Source organism: the organism of the source record quoted next, unplaced genomic scaffold (assembly GCF_019419815.1).
Source record: "Pyrus x bretschneideri cultivar Hongxiangsu unplaced genomic scaffold, Pyrus_bretschneideri_v1 Contig97, whole genome shotgun sequence".
Classification (NCBI taxonomy): Eukaryota; Viridiplantae; Streptophyta; class Magnoliopsida; order Rosales; family Rosaceae; genus Pyrus; species Pyrus x bretschneideri.
The window spans coordinates 515,665-523,209 of NW_025999839.1; positions in this window are offsets into that span (position 1 = coordinate 515,665).

Genomic DNA, 7,545 nt, shown 5'->3' on the forward strand with positions numbered 1-7,545 from the left:
TTTGATTCAAAACTATCGAATTTTCCCACAAAATGCAACTCGCGCAATGTAACTTTTGTACTCACAAGGTAATGGATTCGGTGAATAACGAATATATATATATATATATATATATATTATACTTTTATATTATATATTATTTGGGTCAAATTCGGGGATGGATACGGATTGGAGACCTCTATAACCATATCCAAAACCATAACCGAATAATATTCACGGTTTTTCCCCATATCCAAAATATAACCGAATTTGCATACCCAAATCCAATCCATTTGGACAGTTATCCATGATTATCGGGTTTAATGGTTAGAATTGTCATCCCTAATCGTGAAACTGGGCGGCCCCGAGGGTGGATAGGTGATGGGTGGGTTTGGTGGTTCCCAACGTAGGTGTTTCACCAATCTAGTCAGAATTTGAGATAAGGATAAGTAAAATGTTGAGTGAGTTCACAATGTCTACGCCCTTTGTGAGGAGTTGAGTGGCCTATTTATAGATGTCTTAAGTCAAGCTCGAATGCTCTACTAACTATTTGAGTCGTTAGAGCAGTTTGAGTCGGAGGCCAATGTTGAGGCTCAGTGCACTTGGCTGCATCAGCAACATGGGTCAGAGCAATCTGTACCCTACGTAGCATAGGTCAGAGCTCTATCAGTCAGACCAACAAGATTAGCAGTTGGTGATTTTGGACTTGGATCTGACTGGAGATTGAGTGGAAAGTTATCAATACAACACTAAGGACTTATTAGGACTTGCTTGGTAACCACCACGTGTTGATACTTTGTTGTAGTATGGCCCGACATGACTTGCTCATTCAAGAATAAATCGACAGAATAAACATGACCCTTGTGGCTCCGATCGTCGTGTGGTCCACTGTTCCGGAGAGGTGGAAAATATGGTTTTACAATTGCCCCTAACTATGCCTTCTATATTCGTAGAATGCTTTAGGAAGGCACAGTTGTATAAGACCACGACACCTCGACTAGAGTGAAGCCAAGGGCATTGAGTTGAGTGGGTCATCTCGGAGATGTTATCCTATCCAAGAGGACATGTAATCATAGAGAGAGATTCGCTCTACCCTAAAGTATGAAACGCATAGTGTAAGTTACGTTGACTCACAAAGATTGCGCGTTGAGTGCGATTATGAGGTGGAACCCTTCGTAATACAGCTCAACATGACCGAGGTCATCGTTGAGTAGTTCAGACAAGTGGATTCAAAACATTTAATGCCTGACACCATGATTGAGGAGTGCATGGGACTCAATGCCAACCATTTTATATCTGGTGTGTTGACCTGCTTTGAATTCCATGTGCATCATGATTGGATATATATGAGCACATGTGGGTCTGCAATGGTGAAGCGTGCCAATTGCTCTAATTATAACACTTATCCATTAATTTTTTGCCTTGAAAGCGATATGTCCCGTTGGTGTTTTTTTTTTTCTTCTGAAAACTACCTATAAAAACCTCATGCCTTCTCTGCCTTTTTTCTCCACGCTTCCAAACCTTCCTAGAATTCTTCCAATTTTTCTTTTCGATTTTTCCTCTTCCAAAATTCCCAGAAATCCAATTGTGTTTTTCTTCCTGTAATCTACTCAAGTCCTTTTATTTTCCAGCTCTTCCTTCTTTTCAGTTTTTCTCAAAACTCACTACACTATCAATGGTTTTCTTCAGTGCCATGGTTCTCACCTCCACCAGGCCTCAACCCTTAATGGCCTGATTACAAATCTCCGCTGTTATCCTTCCATGTCCTTTATGATCACCTATGAAGAGGTGTTCCAGAGGTTTGTGGAGTCACACCTAGAGGTGTTAGGGCTTGCGAAGTTCGCCTTGGAGCCTAAAGGCTCTAGCATTTATGATGAGTTACTTAAGTTCGACTTTTCGAATAGCCCATGCGTGTGAATCCACCCTTGGTATTTAAGTCTTGGGCTAAGATTCCTAATGAGAGGGATTGTTAGGGAAACGCTCATTCATTACAGGCTGACCCTGCCAATCTCACTCCGGCGACCTATCGTGTGCTCAACGGATTTGATAAACTTAACCGGTTCTATGAGATCATGATGGATCTGGAAAAGTTTTGCACCTTATCTTTCCTAAAAACCATTCCAGTGAGCTCTCAATATTTTTTTCCTCACCCGAAATCTACCCATTAAGAACACAGACTATGACTTGAACATTCTGATGGTGTCTAGGGAGTAAGAAGAGGACATTTCTAGACCCCGAGTAGTGGTGACTCCCAGCAAATCTGTGATAATAGAGGATTCAGCCGATAAGTTCAAAGTGATCTGATAGGAGCATATTCATGCGACTTAAATGGCTTGTTCTCGTGCATTTACGTTATGTTTCTTTAGTTATTTTAGTACTTTAAGCTATTTTCGTGTGTTTGTAGGTCCAAAGGGCTAAAGGAGCAAAAAGATGCATTTTGGAGACTTTTGGAGCACTTTTGGGCTAAGGATGGATAGCTTATGCTTGGAGCCAAAGTGTTGGACGAAATTGAAGACCAAAGTGTTGGAACCTTGTTCCCTTTAGTTTTAGGACATTTAAACCTTTCCAATTCCCTTATGCCGTGCATCTCCACAATCCCATTCATCAACACATGCATTCACATGCTTTCATAACCTAATCCACATGCTTTCCCATTACTTATCATCACCACATATCATACATTTATCACTTATCACTTATCATACACTTATCACTTATCACTCATCATAACCATACACTTATCACTTATCATAACCACATATCATACACTTATCATCACCACATATCATATCACTTACCATCACCACATATCATATCACTTATCATCACCACATATCATATCACTTATCATAACCACTTATCACTTATCATAACCATACACTTATCACTTATCATACTCATAATCATTCACACCTTGCAGCCACATGCATTCCCCTTTTGCACATGCTTTCCCAATTCATTAAAACATTGCACATGCACTCCCATCCTTTACCATTGCAGCCACATGCATTTCCCCCTTTATCATTTCTGCACATGCACTTTGCCTTTCAACATTGCACCACAAATCAGCACATTCACCTTCATTTCCAGATTGTCCCCTTGCACATGTAGCCACATATTCATTGCACATGCATTTCCACCCTTTAATCACATGCATAAATCAGCCACATGCATCTCCCATCACCATTCCAGATTTCCACCAAGTTCCTAGCTGTCATGTTCCCCCCCATTTCACCTATAAATAAGCATCCATTGCAGCCACAATTCATTCATTCCATTCACAACACAATACACTCTTCCATATTCAGAAAATCATCTCTCATACACATTCATTCATGCCAGAAATTCATTCCCTCTCTCTAACACTGCCATACTTCACCATTCTTCATATTTTCTGCCCAAAAACACTCCTTGCCTTCCCCTACATCCATCCTTACCCTAAACATATCATTCTACATCATACATAACCCCCAAGACTCACCAAAACCCCTTGTGCTGCAGCAACTAGAGGAGAAGAGGCCTAAACGTTCATACAATTCAAGATTGAGTTGTTGGGATTTTTAAGTGTTCTTCGTTCTTGTTTTCAATGTTTACTTTGTTATTACTCTCTAAGTTTGTTGTAATCATGAGTGGCTAAACCCCTAATTAGTTAGGGGAAAGTTTGAAGCCATGGACATATGTTGGTTATGATTTGATTTACTCCAGTTATGAATTCATGAACTTTAGATGTGGTTTACTTTTCTGTTTTGATTAAGAACTTGTTTGTGTATGTGGGTTGAGGGTCGACACTTAATTTGCATGCCTAAACTTGATGCTAGGATATAAGGGAATTTCACCTAATCGTTATGAACTTATATTCATGAGTAGTAAAAATCGCTAGTCACGATTGTGTTTAATAAACCCTAGGCTGGATTAACATGCGTATTCCATAGTTATGAATGCCTAGTCGATGTTTATGATTTCCGTTGAACTTAATGATCCTTGTTGGATGTCTCTATCATGCGTATTCCATAGTTAGGGACTTTGATTAGGAATAATTTGGTTGTAATGCGTATTCCATTCAATCCAATGAATCTAGGGAAATCTGAAAGTTAAATTAAGCGGACCTAATTAACTTGGAGCATTGTCATTCATCGTTTGTTGAAGTCATAACTGGGAATCAAATTATATGCATATGTTCATGTGTGGATAAGGAACCCTCTAACTAGTTTCTCATCATTCTATTTCATCAATTTCGTTTTTACAATCTGCCCTTAATTAGAATCTGTGCATTTAATTTAATTTCGTCAAAACCTTAATCCCCCTTTACTTTAGTGTCCAACTTAGTTAGAAAGTGTCTTAGTTTGTGTTTATAAGTGTTTTGATTCAATTTGTTACACAAATTCGTCCAAATTCACCAAAGTGTTCAAAACTGCCCAGAAAGTGTTTTAAGGCAGTTTTGAGTGTTTTGGGTGATGTTTGAGTCTTTTAGTTTGTTTGAGTATTTTAAATTTTAGGTTTGCATTCATTAAGTCTAGTTTAGTGTTCTAAATATTGTTTTTACGTTTTTGAGTCAATTTCACATTGGTTAGCATCCCTAGTTAATCCCCGGTCTAGAACGATCCCTATTTGCTCATATACTACAATTGTCATCCATAGGGTTTAATTTGTGTGTCAAGTTAATTTTCATATCATGATCAAGGTGTGCTTGATTGATAGGGCGCACATGGTCATTCCGAAGTCGTATAAGGATTGGCAGTGGGTTGTCTGTCTTGATTAGGATAGGTCTGGGGGCCTAACTAAAGTGGTAAAGAAGTGCTCAAAGGTTGATGTGTTGATAGGAGCATATTCATGCGACTTAAATGGCTTGTTCTCGTACATTTACGTTGTTATTTCTTAGTTCTTTAAGTCTTTTAAGTTAGTTTCGTATGTTTTCAGGTTCTAAGGGCTAAAGGAGCAAAGAAGTACATTTTGGGCCTTTTGGAGCACTATTGGGCTAAGGATGGATAGCTTATGCTTGGTGCCAACATGTTGGATGAAATTGAAGGCCTTGTATGCACCTTAGGACATAAAACAAAGGGCCTAACCCATGCATAACCCACCAATTTCAGCCACATGCACACAAACACATTCTATGCCGTGCAAAATCCATCCCATTTTCAACCATCCCACTTTAACCTTGCAGCCACATGCATTCATCCTATCATTTTCTGCAAATTCACTTCCATATTCCCTCTTTAATCCACATGCATTCTTAATCATTCACCCTAGCTTGTATCCACATGCTTTCCCAACAAACAAATCAGCCACATGCACACCAAACCCCCCCCATTGCCGTGCATCCCTTGCATTTCCAGCATTCCCATTTGCATTTTCAGCTTTCCACCAACCAACCTAGTTGTCATTCCACATGCATTCCCTTCTTTAATCATTCCTAGCTGCCATTCACATGTTCTCCCATCCATTCTCTCCCTATAAAACCATGCAATGCATTCATACAATTAATTCCATTCACCACAACACAACGCACAACACACCAACACAAAACATCCCTTTGTGCCGTGCCTTTACTTCCATTTTCTGCATTTCTTTTCCTCCATTGCAGCCACTCCAACCATTCCCCACTCCATTCCACATACACCTAAAGCCCTAAACATTTCCTTAGACCTTGTGCCGCAACGAAGAGGAAGAGAAGAGGGCCTAAACGTTCATACAATTCAAGTTTGAGTTGTTGGAATGTTTAGGTGTTTCTTTGATTTGAATGTTTAATTTCAATTCTCTTTGTCTTGTATGTATGAGGAACTAAACCCCCTTTAGCTAGGGGGTGATTCGAAACTATGTTTATGCTTGCAATATGAATTGATTACCTTTGGTTGGAATTTCATAAGTTGTGGATTCAATTTGTTTAACCGTTTGATTGATAACTTATTTATGTATGTTTATTAAGAGTGCACGCTTAATTTTCATGCATGAATATGACGCTAGAATATAAGTGAGTTTCACCTAATAGTTATGAACTTATATTCACAAGTAGTGGAGGTTGCTTATAAACAATCGCGTTAAATGAATTCTTGGCACTAGTTTCATGCTCATCATAGTAACGAATGCCTCGTCAACACTTATAGTTTTCATGATGCTTAATGATCCTTGATTGTATCTTTATTGTGCTTTTCACGTAAAGGACTTTTGGAGAATGTTGTGAATTGCGTTGCGCAAACCCATCCAATTCATTAACTTAAGGAAAACTTGACGGTTAATTTAAGCGGACCTAATTAACCCGGGGTGTTGAGTTTCATAATTTATCGAAAGACCAACTGAAAATCATCTTGTATGCAAGTGTAACATGTGTGGAGAAGAACCCCTTGGCTATTCCATCATCCATTAATTGATCACAATTTGTTTTACAATCTGTTTTAATTTAATCTCGTCCAAACACAATCCCCCCATATTCTGTTGAGTCGTAATCATTCGTATTTGTTTTATTTTTGTGTCTTTAAGCATTTGGAGTCATAAACACTTTTAAATTCGTCCAAATCAAGTTCTAGTTTCTCTTTGAGTCAATTTGATTGTTTTAGGCAGTTTGAGTGTTTCAAAGCTGTTCTCAGTCATAGTAGTCTTGTTAAGAGTCTTTACGTTTAGTTTTTATGTTTTTGAGTCAATTCAAAGTAGATTAGCACCCCTAGTTAATCCCCGGTTAGAACGATCCCTACTTACATCATTACTACAATTGTCACAAATAGGGTTTAATTTGTGTGTCGTATAAATCTCGCATCAAATTTTGGCGCTGTTGCCGGGGATTGGCAAAGTTGCTAATCCCTTGTCTTGAGTCTCGTTTAAATTGTTTAGTTTCTGTTTTGTTTTAATTTTTGCACCGTGTGTATGTGTTTTGTTTTCGTGCCGAGTCTATTAAGTTGGTTACTTATCTTGTTTACTCTTGTGTGTAGGTACTAGTTTATGACCCGTAGCTCACAACCTATTCGTGAGCATATCTCCGACTTTGACGGTGATTTCGAGAGGACTTTGAGAAGGAAAAAGAAATCACAAGCATCTAATCCTCCTAGTCCCGAACCTGAATTTAAAGAGGAAGTACCAACCATGGCAGTGGACAATCGGACCATCAAGGAGCTTTCTGCCTCGGGTTTGGCCAATGCAGCCCCTCTTGCATCCAATACCCCAATGCAGCCCCTGAGAAGATCGATGAGTTTGAACTTAAGTCGAGTTTATTACATCATATTCCTAAATTCCATGGGTTGTCCATGGAAGATCCTAACAAACATCTTAAGGAATTTGAAGTAGTTTGCTCAAGTATGACACCCATCAACGTTGATGGGAGTATTTTGAAGATGAAGGCCTTTCCATTCTCATTTATGGACAAGGCCAAAGATTGGTTGTTTGAATTGTCCCCTGGAACTGTCATTTCTTGGGAAAGTATGAAACGTGCATTCTTAGAGAAATTCTTTCCAACTGCAAAGATCATTCTCTTGAGGAAACGAATTAGTGGCATCCAACAAAATCAAGGTTAGTCGTTTCCATCTTATTATGAACATTTTAAATCACTTGTTGCTTCATGTCCACAGCACCAAATGA